Below are 14963 nucleotides of genomic sequence, written 5' to 3' on the forward strand. Positions count from 1 at the left end.
ACATGTAGACCAGGCCTTCGAAAATGGACTTGTCTTTGTTCATTACTAAGGTAAATGATGGAGCCCTTAATAGAAACCCACAGCTACCAAGAGGAATTATGTCTCCTCCAAAAACAATTGTGCTCACCTGGTGGGGAAACAACCAGGAAAATGGGAATTGAAAGTTTACACTGAAGTAAAGTGGATTATCTCTCACAACTCTCAGGGTGGGAGTTTTTTCTCTCCAAGCAGGTATTAATGTTAAACCAGCAATCTGGAGCTTGCCTAGGATGCTTACTTATGTAACCCAGGATAAGTCACTTAACCTCTCTGTGACTCAGTTTCCTCATCTGTAAAATGAAGGAATTGGATTTATTGGCCTCTAAGGTCCCTTCTAGATCTTAATATATTATCCTATGATCTTTAAGAGTTGCATTAGGAATTCTCTGTACTTTAAGTTTTTGAAGTATATTCTATTCACATATATACACTTGAAATGCTTACAGATTCCAGGTCAATTTATGTCTACATCTATATTTTGGTTCAAAATATTGATAGCATGCAGGTGTGGGACCAGTAAGGAAAAGAATTAGATAATCTGATGGTAATTGGCTAATTTGCACGATGGGAGAAAGAATTCCTGTTTCTTTCATTTATCCTTGAATAGCTCCCTAAAACTCTTTGTAGCAACTAACTTTCTCCAATTGGGCAAGATCAAAAGAGCAAATGAAGTGGCAGGCTCCAGTTGTAAGCCAGGAATTTAATGTGAGGCTTGCCAGCCTCCTGTCTCTCCCTTTCTTCCCAGTCCTTCATTTGCAGCGATTATTATGCTGAAAGCCCACAATATTGAAACATCAAGTACACAGAAATGCAAACCAAGCTCTTGTTCTGGACAAAACATGTCAACCCTGGGACCATCTGGGACAACTCAGGAGGTTCTACATCAATGACTTCAGTGGGGCCAAAGAGCTCTGCTAGAACTGAGAGGGGGCTGACCGAGGAAGGTCACATTAGCAGAATCTACTCTTTTTTTTCCAAGTTTTAGACATGTCTTTGGAGATTATATAACAATGTGAAGACCAAAGACTGCCTCAGTATCTTATGAAAGCTTTATTGTTGACACCTCCAAATATGACTACAGGATACAGCATATAGGGTCTGAGAACAAAAGCTGTATGCTGGGGTCATGTGATCAGCAGAGAAGGGGACAGATCCAGGCTTCCTGACTTCCAGGTCAGTGTCCTTCCCAATACATCCCATTTCCTCTGTTTGTGGATTTCTGGTTTTTTCTGAAAATTTCCTTTGGTGGAGGGATGGTGATGGAAACACATTCTGATAAAGGTCCAGGCTGAGGAACTTGTACTCAAAGCACATTAAAGACGAACATTTTAAGGGGGGTAATTTTTGCCTTTAATCTTGCTAGAGCATGACGGGCAGAGTAATTCCAAATGTCCTTACATGTCCCTATTCAAGCTTCCTATCTTCTCATCCATTTTAAATTATCTGGTAGTAAAAGACACATTCCTGATGGCTCCCAATATACTTTTCTTGCCTATATCTACTAAAATAATTTAGTACATAAAATCTATAGGACAAAAGTCAATCTGTGTTAACCCTTACATAGAATCATAAGAATTTATTACTAATGAAAATGTAAAATAATATATCACTTTTTTTGAAACTAAAAAAAATCCCTTTAAAAATGTTAAGATATTTAGCTTCCATTTTATGTAGGAAGAAATAATAAAAATTTATTAATTTGAAGCCTTGATGTCCAATTCCTTTTACCCTTTTGTCTCCACTGCTTGCGAATAAGTAGTACTACTAGGCTTTTTACACACAGACATCCTTCTGCTGCCCTCCTGGATACCCTGTAAAAGCTGTCAGTTTATGTGGAACATGATATACTCTATAAAGGAAACAATGCAAGGGTGCCTGTCCTCAGAGAACTTAACATCATGGAATCGCAGGTTGTAAGGAATTTTAGAGAGCATCTAGGGGGATATAGGGTCAAAAAGATTAGACAACTTACAAAGTAACCTACAATGGAGTTCAAATTAAATTAAACTGATAGTAGCTTTTAGTCAAAGGTTAGAGAAGTAGAGCTAGAAGGAATTCATTGAGTCCAGCTCTCTAATTTTATAGATGAGGAAACCAAGGCGTACACCTACTTCACTTGGTGATCTCATCAGCTTCCATGAATTTAATTATCATGTCTAATGCCAGTGATTCTCGAATCTACCTTTCCTGCCCCAACCCCTAAGGTGACCTCTAATCCCTCACCTCTAACTGCCTTTCAGACATCTCAAATTGGATGGCCAGTTGACATCTTAAATTAAACACATCCAAAGAGAACTAATTATCTTTCCTCCTAAATCTTCTCCCTTCACACCTTCCTCATCACTGTAGCAGGCAACAATATCCTTTCAGTCTCTCAGGCTCCCAGGAATCATCCTCCATTTTTCACTTTCTCCACCCCCCCCATCCAATCTGGCCAAGGACTGTTAACTTCACCTTGGTGACATCTCCCAAATAGGCCTCTTCTCTCTGACACAGCCACCACACTAGTGTAGGCCCCCAAGACCTCATGACTGATTACTGCAATAGTCTACTTTGGGTCTGCCTTCCTCAAATCTCTCCCCACTCTGATCCAACCACCATTCAGCCACCAAAGTAATTTTCCTAAAGCACAGGTCTGACCTTATCACCTCCCTACTCAATAAACTCCAGTGAGCTCCCTAGTGCCTCTAGGATCAAACAGGAAATGCTCTGGCATTCAAAACCCTTCACAACCTAACTCCCTCCTTTTTCAATCTTCCTATACCTTACTCTCCACCATGAACTCTTAGATCCAGTGATACTGACTGGCCTGCTGGCTGATCTATGAATGACTCTCCATCTTTAGCGCCTGCTCATTTTCTCTGGAACTCCCTCATGCCCTCCCCATACTGGGAATTCTCTCCTTCCTCATCTCTGCCTACTAATTTCCCTAGCTTCCTTTAAGTACCAATTTAAATCCTTTCTTTTATTAGAAGCTTTCCCCAACCCCTCTTAATTCTAGTGCCTTCCCTCTGTTAATCATTTCCTATTTATCCTGTAGATCAGCACTTCTTAAACTGTGGGTCATGAAAAAGTTGGCAATAGTAAAAGGTTTCTGAATGTGCAACGACCAAAAATTAATTAAAAATCAAATGCGTAATGAATCCAAGGTGTTTCTGGTAATGCTTGCCTGTGTTGCATCCTGTAATTTCATTGCAGCCTTGGTTCTAAACACAAAGCCATGGCACACCTGGCACTGCACATGCCCTCAGGCCCCACAAGGCCAAGGAATGCTGCCAAATCACCAAAAGGGGTATGACTAGAAAAAGTTTAAGAAGCCCTTTTGTACATATCTTGCTTTGTCTATACTTGTTTGCATGTTGTCTTCCTTATTAAATTGCAAGCTCCTTGAGGGCAGAGACTGTCTTGGCTTTGGTCTCTTTCTGTATCCCCCAGTACTTGGCACAGTGCCTAGCACATAGCAGGTGCTTAATAAATATTGATCAACTGATTGTAGATACAAAGGTAGCTTTAAACAGCATTTCCTGGATTTCAATTTGGATTCTCTAATTCCATATTAAGTTATCCTTTTATTGCAATTCATGTAAAAAAAAAAGTAGGAGTTTGGATTTTTCATGCTTTCTTCTCCATTCATCCAAATAATAGACATCGTTCAAGGCATATCTCATATCTTGATTCCTCCATGAAGCCTTTCTAGACAATTTAAGTGCAGACTGATCTTTTCTTCCTCTCACCTCTTAGAGTACCAATGACAGTTAGTTTTGTCCTCACTTTTCCCAAGTCTCATTTTCCCACTTTGAGTACAGGCTCCTTGATGGCAAGAACTGAATCTTTAACTTTTCTTGTTTCAGGCTGGTATAAGACCCTATTCCAATAATTATCAGGTTTTACGCCTAGAGACAGTATAATGGCACCTCAAGTTCATATGATTCTGTCCTCTGCTGCTTTAGAGGGTTTCTATTAAACAGAAAGTTAGGAGTATAAGCACAATTACTCCTAGTACCCAGCTAGGAAAATTCCTAACAACAAAGCCGGGTTTTGGTTTTCTTCCTTAATAAGCATTTATATTTATCTCTATGTAACCCCTAGCCTCTATGAGGTTGAAGCAAAATCCAGGTCATCAGACATTTGAGTAAAGAAGCATTGGAGTACATTACAGTCTTAGTTTCTTCATTTCTAAAATAAAGTTATAGGAATAAAGGACCTCCAACAATCTTTCCAGTTCTAAATTTATGATCCCATTGGGAAGGCAGAGAGGGGGTGGCACTGTACTTTCCTTTTCCTGACATAAGCAATGACATTTTAGACTAAGCCTCCAGGTCAGACCAAATGGGCAAGCTACATCTAACCCTGACAGTTATGCATTTCTCTACTCTAGGCTTCCTTAAAAGAAAACCAAAAGACAAGTAGAGTCTGCCCTGTCTTGCTTGGATCTCCAAGGGCAATGACAGATGAGATGAAGAAGTTTCTGTCCTCTCCCCTAAAATGCAATAAATGGTCCTCAAGACCAGTGGCTGTGGTTGTAAACCCCACCTGTTTATTTGTTTTCTCCACTTGGTAAAGAACCAGCAGCCAACACCTCATATTCCCAAGCCTGATTGCTCCACAGAGATTCCTTACTTTATTGCCAACTGATTCTTCTCTCAGTCTTGGCTTCTACTATGGATGTAATGAAACCCTTTACTGACTTGTACCCTCAACTGAAAACAGGTTTTCTTGCCAAAAACACTATGATCCTAAGATGAAATTTAACCAGGATAAATGTAAAGTTCTGCATTTCAGTTAAATACATCAAATGCATTAGTACAGGATAAGCATGAACTAGGTCAATTAGTAGTTCAAGTAAGAGAAGCTGAGGATTTTCCTTGACCAAAGTTCGATATGAACCAACCATGAGTTACAGCTTCACAGTATCAGTCTATAGGAATAGAAACATAGTGCACCTAATAACAGGGATGCTGTGTAGTGGAAAAGGTCAGCCTCAGAATCAGGAAGACCTAGATTCAAATTCTGCCTTTGTAACACACTGGCTTTTGTGACCCTGGGCAAGGTTCTGTGATCTCACAATGCCTCAGGCAACTGAACTAGGCTTTGCTGAACAGTTATTTATATTTCAGAGAGATACTATCAGAATGGTATCACCTTTGCTGATGGAATCACAGGTATAAACAAACCAAAAATAACAGTTCAGCTCAAGGGAGGTCAAGCAAGGCTATTGGCACCATTTTTTTTACAATAGCATTTCTTACATTGTATCTCTGTGTCATATTTTGGTAATTCAATATTTCAAACTTTTCCATTATTGTCATATCTGTTATGGTGAGCAGTGATCTTTGATGTTACTATTGTAAGTGTTTTAGGGCACTGTGCACCATGCCCATGTAAGACAATGAATTTAACTGATAAATGTTGTGTGTGTTGACTGTTCCACTGACCAGCCATTCCCTTCTCTCTCTCCCTTCTCCTCAGAAGTCCCTACTCCCTGAGACAAAATAATATTGAAATTAGGCCAGTTTATAACCTTACAATGGCCTCTAAATGTTCAAATGAAAGGAAGATTTGATCAATGAAGCAAACTCCATTGTTATCTTATTTTAAGAAACTACAACTACCACAGCTACCCCAACCTACAGTAACCACCACCCTGATTAGTCAGCAGCCATCAAAATATTGGGGCAAGACCCTCCACCAGCAAAAAGATTGCAACTTGCTGAAGGCTCAGATGATGGTTAGCATTTTTAGCAATGAACTATTTTTTAAATTAAGGTATGTACATTGTTTCTCACACATAGTATTGCACACTTAATAGTGTAAACTTAGCGCTTATATGCATGGAGAAACCAAAAAATTTGTGTGATCTACTTTATTGTGATATTTGCTAATTTGTGGTAGTTTAGAACTGAATCCTCCATATCTCTGAGGTATGCTTGTATTAGCTATACTTCATTCTTTTGGCAGGATTATATCTGGAACATTGACACTAGTAGGTCCCATGCCTAGTTGTTCCATCATTTTGCTTCTAGGTAATGTGTTCATTTCCTTAGCCTTTGTGAGCATCAATTTCTTCCCTTGATAAATGAGGTTTCTAATACCTGCCCCACTTATTCCACAAGGTTTTTGTGAGGGTTAATTTAGTCAAGGTATAGGAAAAAAAAACCCTTGAAATGTTTAAAGCACTACATGAACATAAAACCTGGGAGAGAGGGATAGTGACACAGGAGACCAGATTAAGAAGTCTCCCCTGTCCTTAAAATATAACAAATGGCCCCCAGGAATAGGGACTGACTGGTAGTGAACCCAGTGTGGCAAAGAGCTCGCTTATTAAAAGTTTCCACTGATTCTCTTGAGTGAGGCAAAAACGATCTTTTGGATATCGTCTTCTTTCAAGCTGATTTGTCTTCAAACTACATTTTCTATGCATACCCTGCAAGGAAAGCAGAGACTCTGTAGATGTTTTTGCACAAGCAGTCTTATATTCTACCTTTCTCCTTCCTCCTGCCTGAAATGTACCCCCTCCCCTTTTTCTTAGAATCCCTAAATACCTTCAAAGTTCAGCTCAATTACCACTTTCTGCGAAGCCTTTCCTGCCTCCCACCCCCCCATTACCCTCTAGTAGCTAGTATCTCTGTCCTCTTCTTCATTGCCTTATATTTATTTTCTGCGTACTTCTATGTTGTATATATTGTTGTATGTATGTATACGTCTGATAGAATGTAAGCTCCTAAGGGCAGGGGTCTTTGTATCTCCAGCACCTGAGAGACTATTGCCTGGTAGTGATTGATTGACTGGCTTGACTACTCTCATTGAGGATTCACAGAAACAAACAAAATCATTATAATTAGTTTTTCTATGGTTTTAATTTATTTTTCCAAAAGGGTTTCCACTCAGGATATTTCCTACATGATGAAATCATAGGTCTGAACCCTTTCCTTCCTATCAAAGTAGGTGTATCAGTGAGCCCATGCATAGTAAAAAAAAGTCTCACTGCAATGGTGGGGTAGGGGAGGGGAAGGGAAGGGATCATCAGTTTACCAATTTCTTTCTAAAGGCTGGACGGATGCTGGCATGAGCCTGTTCAAGGAATGTGGAGCAGTCCTATAATGTCTAGGGGATGCTGCATTATCACGTACAACGAATCCCGGCTACAAGGGGAGAACACAGAAAAAGGCTGAGCAGGGTCAGCTGCTTTCTGTCTTCGTTCACTTCAGAGGATGCATCTCAGGTGGCTCTTCCTGACAGAGAAGTGATAAGACAAAGTAACTCTCCTATTTCACAATGCCAGAAGGCCAGGTCACAGGAGTCTAAATCTGTGCTTCTTGGCAGATTCTAAACAGACTCTACAGAGAAGGTTAGGTGGAATCAGAGGATGTCAGATCAAGAAGAAACCCTGGGGATCATTCGGTCTAAATCTCTCATTTAAGAGATGAACAAGTCGAGGCCCAGAGAGGCTAGAGGCTCTGACTAAGGTTCTACAGCTAGCTAGTTTGGGGCTAGAATCAGGTTTAGAACTCAGGTCTTCAGGCTCCTATTCTTGCTCTTTCCAACTGGTGGCCCAAGAAGATGGAGTGCTTGATCTGGAGTCAAGAAGATCTGGGTTCAAATCCAACTTCAGACACTTACTAGCTGTGTGACCTTGAGCAAGTTACTTAACCTCTATTTGCCTCAGTTTCCTCAATAAAATAGGCATGAAAATAGCTCCTATTTACCACAGTTGTTGGGATCAAATGAGATATTTGTAACATGCTTAGCACAGTGCTCAGCAAACAGTAGGTACTTAATAAATGCTTTTTCTCTAACCTCTTACCCTCTTTTCCTCTTTCCCCCCTCCTAGTAGTATCATTAATGTTTGACATGAAAACATCTCTTTAAGGTTTATGAACTGTTTTATAGGCATGGCTGCAGGCAGAGGAGGAGAGTGGAGGACCAGAAATAAGGGAAAAAAGAGTAGACAAATAATTTATTATTTGTTTTTGCTATTTTGTTTCTACTCATATCTTATATCTTTGATTGCACTTCTCATTAAAAAACTGTTTCAAAGGTAATATCTAAGTAGCAGGTCTCAGCTTATACAAAAACAAACAGATTAATATATCTGGGCCCTCAAACACTGAATAACTTGGGGAACAAACAGATTTTATTCACACCAGTCCTATGCGGTATCTTACTTAGAAAACATTTTGTCATCACTGCAATGGGCGGGCTAAAAAAAAAAAATCGCACACCACACCACAAGGTGCTTCCTTACTCTAAGGAGAGCTCAGGGATACAGCTGCTGAAGAGAAATTGAAATTAAAGAAAGAATGAAATGTGTGATCTTATTTAATCACACCTGGTGCTTCAATTTTTCAATAACAGCACCCTGCTACACGGTATCAAATTGGTTTCACCAAAAAAAAAATATAGCTGGAAGATGAATTAACTATTTCACTGCTAACTCTCTGCTCAGTGAACAAGGTGTTGTTGAAAAGTGAAAGAGCGTCTCAGTTTTCCCATCAGGAACACATTGGAGCTAAAATCCCCTAGGGGCTGGCTTTGAATCAAATCATCACCCCAGAGGAGCCCTGTCTCCTGAGGACACATTCACCTAGTCTATAGTGGAGGGTTTGGTCTATTTTTATGCCAAAGATATCTCTCTGATCAGAATCTACTTAAGATCTCCTTAAAGTCTGACCTTGTAAGGGGTCTTGCTTCATGTGCTTAGGTGCTGGTAGGCACATGAAACATGAGAAAAAAATGGCTGTTTTGAACCATTCAAGAATGCCAAAATATGAGGAGTATAGAGCTGAAAATCTGTGCTAGAATTCTTATTTTGGTGGGCTTTCTCCACCCCTCCCCTCCTTCCCAACAAGGCATTAAGGTGTTACATTAAGGTGTCTTGGGACTTGTACTGTATGTCAAATATAATTTGATTCTGCAGGCAGCGCACTGTGTGACTGTCCATGTCTTAGTGGCTAGTTAGACACTGCATGGCCATGGTGTGTGCACTAATAAATCACTTTCTGTAACAGACAGCAAGGTGCTTTGTCTAATGTAAAAATGGTAATTGTGGTCAAATGTTCCATTCTTCTGGGGGTAAAAGCACCTTCTACGTGATTCCACTTAGCAGCAGAAAATAAAAAGCTCAGGTGTAATTAGCTTAACATAACCATCTTTATATCAGATTTACAGAGAAGCAAATCAAACATGAAAAACAACTCCAAAGTCGCTATTTTGGTCTTTTCAGTAAAGTAACATCAGAATGCACTGCCGCAGGCACACAAATGACTCCCCACCTGTACAGAGCAATAACTTCGTCCGTGATGGTCTGTTGTTAAAGCTGGAGCCACTGATTTGGAATTACACAGGAAATGCAAAAGATGGATTTATATGCATCTGGCCATAACTGATTTAAGAGGAGCAAGTTTTTTAGGTATTTCTTTTCCAAACCAACCTACCAATAATATATCAAAAGCCAGAGACCAAAGCAATTGAAATTGTCTCTTCATTTTCTTCATGTTAACCGGCAGATTGCCTCCTCACTGCCAGGGAGTTTCACCCTGGAAAGTAACCATTTGTCTCCCAGGGATGGGGAAAAAACAATGTCCCAAAATGACTGCTAAAATCTAAAACATTCCCCGATATGTTGCAAAAGCCCCAATGTATAGTTATAAGATGTAGATAGAAAGGCAATTTTTTTTAAAGGAAATATACATTCACCTACAACTACATATAATGCATCTTTCTGGTTCCTAAAAGAGGCTTGAAGAGTTTTCAAGGTTTGTAGCTACTGGCCACTTACTGGCTGGGATTGGCTATGGCAAGATCAATACTCTTTGCTCCAGGGCTCTGGCATTTGTTATTCTCTAGACAAATCTTCAATCTGAACTGTTGAGAATGCCAAGGATGACTTTTAAGGATGGCCACATCCATTTTCATTCATCTGCACAGAGGACATGATACATTTTCATCCGTCTGAACACCCTAATTGTTAAGCAGTCAAGCTGTACCATACAACTGGAAAACTACTTGCCATCATTTATTAGGTCATCTATGTAGACAAATACTTCCCAACTATCTTTTGGCTAAAGATTGACTCCATAGGTCAATCAACCCTTCTCTTCACTAGTCACAGCTAATGTATCCATGCCTTTACCTTAATTCTACTTCTAAAAATCCCTCTTTGCATGTTTGCCAACTCTCTGTAGGTAAACAAGATATCTAAAGTGAAAGAAACTCATCTGTTTGAGGCTAGGAATAAGGGCAATGGCAGACTCTGGCATCTGGCAATGGGTTATTCAACTTATTTCAAGTATTCAGCTTTTCTCCTTTCCTTTTCTAAAACAGGTTGCACAAGTGGCTGTGTTTTATTTAGTCAATACACCAATCATTTTTCACAAGTATGCCCGGTCTGCTCCCTGTTTTTGTTGAGGTCGTACCAAGTAGGTCTCCTACAGATCCCTGGTCCAGTTGGGTCTGATGTGTTCCATTAGGTTGCACGCTTCTTGAGGGCAGGGACTGTTTTTTTTTTTTGCCTCTTTTTATATCCTCAGCACTTAGCATAGTGCCTGGCACGTAACAGGGGCTTAATAAATATCTCTTGATTGGTGACATTTCTTTGTTGACCCCTAAACCATCACAGGGCAGTTTGGAGCTGCTGCTTTTGCTTCTAGAGGCAGCCAGGTGGTTCAGTGGATAGGATCTGGAGTCCGGAAGACCTAAGTTCAAATCTAGCCTCAGATACTTAGTAGCTGTGTGACCCTGGGCAAGTTACCTAACCTGTGTTTACCTCAGTTTCCTCATCTATAAAAGGGGGAAATTAATAGTACTTTCCAGAGCCAAATGAGATAATGATTGTAAAGTGCTTAAGCACAGTGCCTGGTATGTAGTAAGCACTATATAAATGTCAGATATTTATTTGTTATTTGGAGCTCTTGGTCTGTGTTCTAAGTCTTTACTTTTATTGAAGTACATAGGATCAACAGAAGGATTTTGCCACTTGAGGATGGATATATGAGCACAGGAGCAATAGACAACTCTGGATGCAATTGAGGTTATGTGACTTGCGTAGGGTCACACAACTAGTAAGTGTCAAGAGTCTGAGGCCAGACTTGAACTTGAATCCTCTTGATTCCAGGGCTGGTGCCCTATGCACTGCACTCCCAGCTGCCCCCAAAAGCATATTTTTTAAAAAAATTCTTTTGGTGTCTATAAGTTCTATAGAACTCCCCACCCAGACAAATGAGAACTAAAATGAAGAATTTAGCTAAGGTTAATTCCACTGTCCCCTCTTCCAGAATCACACAATGTTGGGCGTGGAAGGAATCTCACAGGCCACTAGTCTAACCTTTATCTGATTGATAAAGAATCCCCTCTTGTCATACCCACAAGCAGATGTTCAGGCTTTTCTTGAATACCTACCCAAGGCAGCTTCCTCTGTTAGGAAGTTTTTCCTTATCTCAAGTTGAAGTTTTTCTCTGCAATATCCGCCCACTGTTCCTACCTTCTCTCTTCTGGGCCTAAGCAAAAAATATTAATCCTTTTTCTCCTGCACAGTCTTTCAAATACCTAAAGACAACCCATTCTCTCCTAAGTCTTTTCTTTTCCTGATAAATATCCCTGGTTCTATTAGCCAGTCCTCATGTGGCCTGGACTCAGGATCCTTCAACATCCTGGTTGACTTCTCTAGGTGCTCCCTATCTTATCAATGCCCTTCCTAGAATGTGGGACCCAGAACTGAACATAGTATTTCACGTGTTATTTGATCAGGGGACAGTAAATGGGACTGTCACCTACGTCTTGCTGGATGCTGCCTCTCTTAATGCAGCCTAACACTGTATTACCTTTCTTGGCTGACATATCACATTGATGACTTGTAGAGAGCTTGAATTCAATGAAAAACTATCTGATCTCGTCCAGATTAACTGATGCCAAGGAAATATGTTTTGTATGACTTCACATGTATCATGTATCATTTGCCATGTGGATAGGGAGGGACTGAAGGAAGAGATAATTTGGAACTGAAAATTAAAAAAAAAGAATATAAAAATCTGCTACCTAACCATGCTTTCTCCATCGTCTACTTTTAAAATTGATTTTATGAACCCCAAAATAAGATTTTACATTTATTTCTACTAATGTCATCTAAGGAGATTCAAATCTGTGTTGCAGTCTGTTACACTCCCTCATTATACTTTCTCATTATACGCCAACACAAGGGTCTCTCTTACTACCTATCTCTTCTTGTTGCAAGGACAAGGAACTGGAACTTGCCCCATTCTGTAGTGAGTCATTGCTCTATTTTCCTATAAGTTCCTTAAAAGCAGGAGCCATTTCTTAATTAATATTTCCCTATTATTATGCTATAGGGAATGACAAGCACGGTGATTTCATAAAAACCTGAAAGACTTACGTGAACTGATGCAAAGTGAAATGAGCAGGACCAGGAGAATGTCACACACAGTAACAGCAATACTGTATGATGAAGAACTGGGAATTACTTGGCTGTTCTCAGTAATATAATGATCCAGTATCTCAAATGACTCATGATGAAACATGCTATCCACCTCCAGAGAAAGAAATGATATTGTCTGAATACAGAGTGAAGTATACTACATTTTATACACTCTCTCTCATCTTCTTGTACAAAATGACTAATATGGAACTGTTTTATGTGATTGCACGTGTTTAATCTATATCAAATGCTTACCATCTCAAAGAAGGGGAAGGGGAGGGAAAGAAAGGAGGGAGGGATAGAATTTGGAATTTTAAATTTTAAATAAAATTTTAAAAATCATCTTAACATCTAATTGTGGAAAAATAAAATATTATTTAAAAATAAATGCCTATGGAAGATAAAAATATTATTTCCCTCAGCATTTAGCATGGAGCCCTTGCATATAACTCTTCAATATTTTAAGTATCTGTAATTTTACTGGTGTAGGCATTACATTTATTGACATAGATTATAACTTCTCTATATCTTAGTAGATAGACTTTAGGAATTCTTAAAGCTACCTTCATCTCTCTGCTATTGACTTGGTAATGACCCTCTTCTAAATCACTCTGGACAACAGACAAGCAGTCCATCACCAGGCCCACACTTGAAGCCTTTCCAGCATGGTAGATCCTTCTAGAACTTGCTTCTGGGATGACCTTCTAGAATCTAGGGTCACCAACACACCATGATGAGGCATCATAGGAGAGCTTTCATTGCGCTTAAAATATTGAGTACTTATTAATTTGAATTTACCCTATATTCTCCTCTAAGTGATAACTTATGTTATGGAAGTGATTCATAATTATTTAATGTTGGTGTCACACCTGTCAATTGTACCTTGGAAAAGGAATTAGGAATCACTGATGGATATGAATCCATATACACCTATGCCTTACAATATAAATATAAATTAGTCATTCATTTTAAAAAAAAATTCTGGAAATGAGAAACAAAAGCACAACTCAGTTGAATGTCAGGCATGGCAGCATTCTGAGTTAGAATAAACAAATCATTAGATTTACTGAGATCTCAATATCCAGCCCTCTAACATTCAGGCAGGACTGAACTCAACCCTATGAGAGCTAGGATGGTGAAATGCAAAGAGCACTGTAATTGGAGTCAGAAGACCTGGGTTCAAAACCCAACTGACATTTACCTCTTGGATGATTTCCCTGGGCAAGTCAATGAATTTCTCTCATCTTTCATTTTCTCATACATAAAATGAAGGGATGGTCTTTATGATTGCTTCTAGCTCTAAATCAGGGGTTCTTAACCTTTTTTGTGTCAAGGACCCCTTGGGCAATCTGGTAAAAAACTTTGGACCCCTTCTTAGAGTAATATTTTTAAATGCATAAAATAAAATATATAGGATTACAAAGAAAACTCTACTTTAAAAATAAAATTTTAAAACAAAAAACAAGTTTTTTGACTCCACATTAAGAATCCTGTCTCTAAATCCTACTGATCATACTAGCTACGCAATTTTAAAGGTATATAAAAGAAGACACCACAGTATTTTTAAGCTGACGACTTCCATGCTCTTCCCAATGTTTAACCTAAATCCCAACTGCTGCTCTTTTAAGCCTTTTCTCAACTCTTCTGTCTTAGGAGAAAGCTGAAGAAACTTAGTCTTCACTACCTCTAGAATGTCCTTTAAAAATTCCTAAAAATTATCCTGCAGCCATTTCTTTTCATAGCTAAACAAATCCAATTCATTTAGTATTTCTCATGGGTACTATCTCCCAAACTGTAATAATTTTTATTGTTCACCTATGGACCTTGTCCAAATTTTCCATATCTTGAGTCAACTGTGGGGATAAAAATTATAATTGCCCAACAAAGCCCTAACCAGGGCTAAATAGAGAAGAAAGATCAACATATGGCTTCTTTGGGTAATTATTGAAATTTCAGTAATATGTTTGATCATCCTAATGTGGAAGTATGTTCGACATGATTGCACATGTATAACCTATATTAGATTGCTTACCATCTTGGGAAGGGGGAGGGGAGGTCAGGAGGGAAAAAATTTAAACTCAAAAATCTTACAAAACATGAATGTTGAAAACTATCTTTACATGTATTTGGAAAAATACTATTAAAAATAAAATAAAATAAAGCATGCTAAAAAATGTTTGGTCATCTAGCTACCATATGACATTGTGACTCTTATTGTAATGCAGAATCAGTCAGGACCTGGATCTTTTTCTGCCATATTTATGTAAAACTGGTTCTGTCTTTATTCACATCAGCTCATTTCTCTAATAGTAATATTTTTATAGCAAATAGTAAAATATTTACATATTTTAAATCTGTTTCTCCAAAGAAATTGCCTCTGTCTGATGTGGTACTTCCTATGAATGGAATAAGTGACTTTCTATTGTTAACACCTAATTCAGGAATTGTTATATATTTGGCAAAGCAAAAGAGCATTGGACTTGGGGTCAGAAGA

The 14963-nt window shown here is 38.9% G+C and overlaps 1 protein-coding gene across 1 annotated transcript in view; it reads right to left on the minus strand.

Moving 5' to 3' along the window:
• The window catches only part of SAMD12 (sterile alpha motif domain containing 12), a 514242-nt gene that overhangs the window by 146908 nt on the left and 352371 nt on the right, over window positions 1-14963 (minus strand). The window lies entirely within an intron of this gene.

Source organism: Phascolarctos cinereus, unplaced genomic scaffold (assembly GCF_003287225.1).
Source record: "Phascolarctos cinereus isolate Bilbo 61053 unplaced genomic scaffold, phaCin_HiC Scaffold_4;HRSCAF=312, whole genome shotgun sequence".
Classification (NCBI taxonomy): domain Eukaryota; kingdom Metazoa; phylum Chordata; class Mammalia; order Diprotodontia; family Phascolarctidae; genus Phascolarctos; species Phascolarctos cinereus.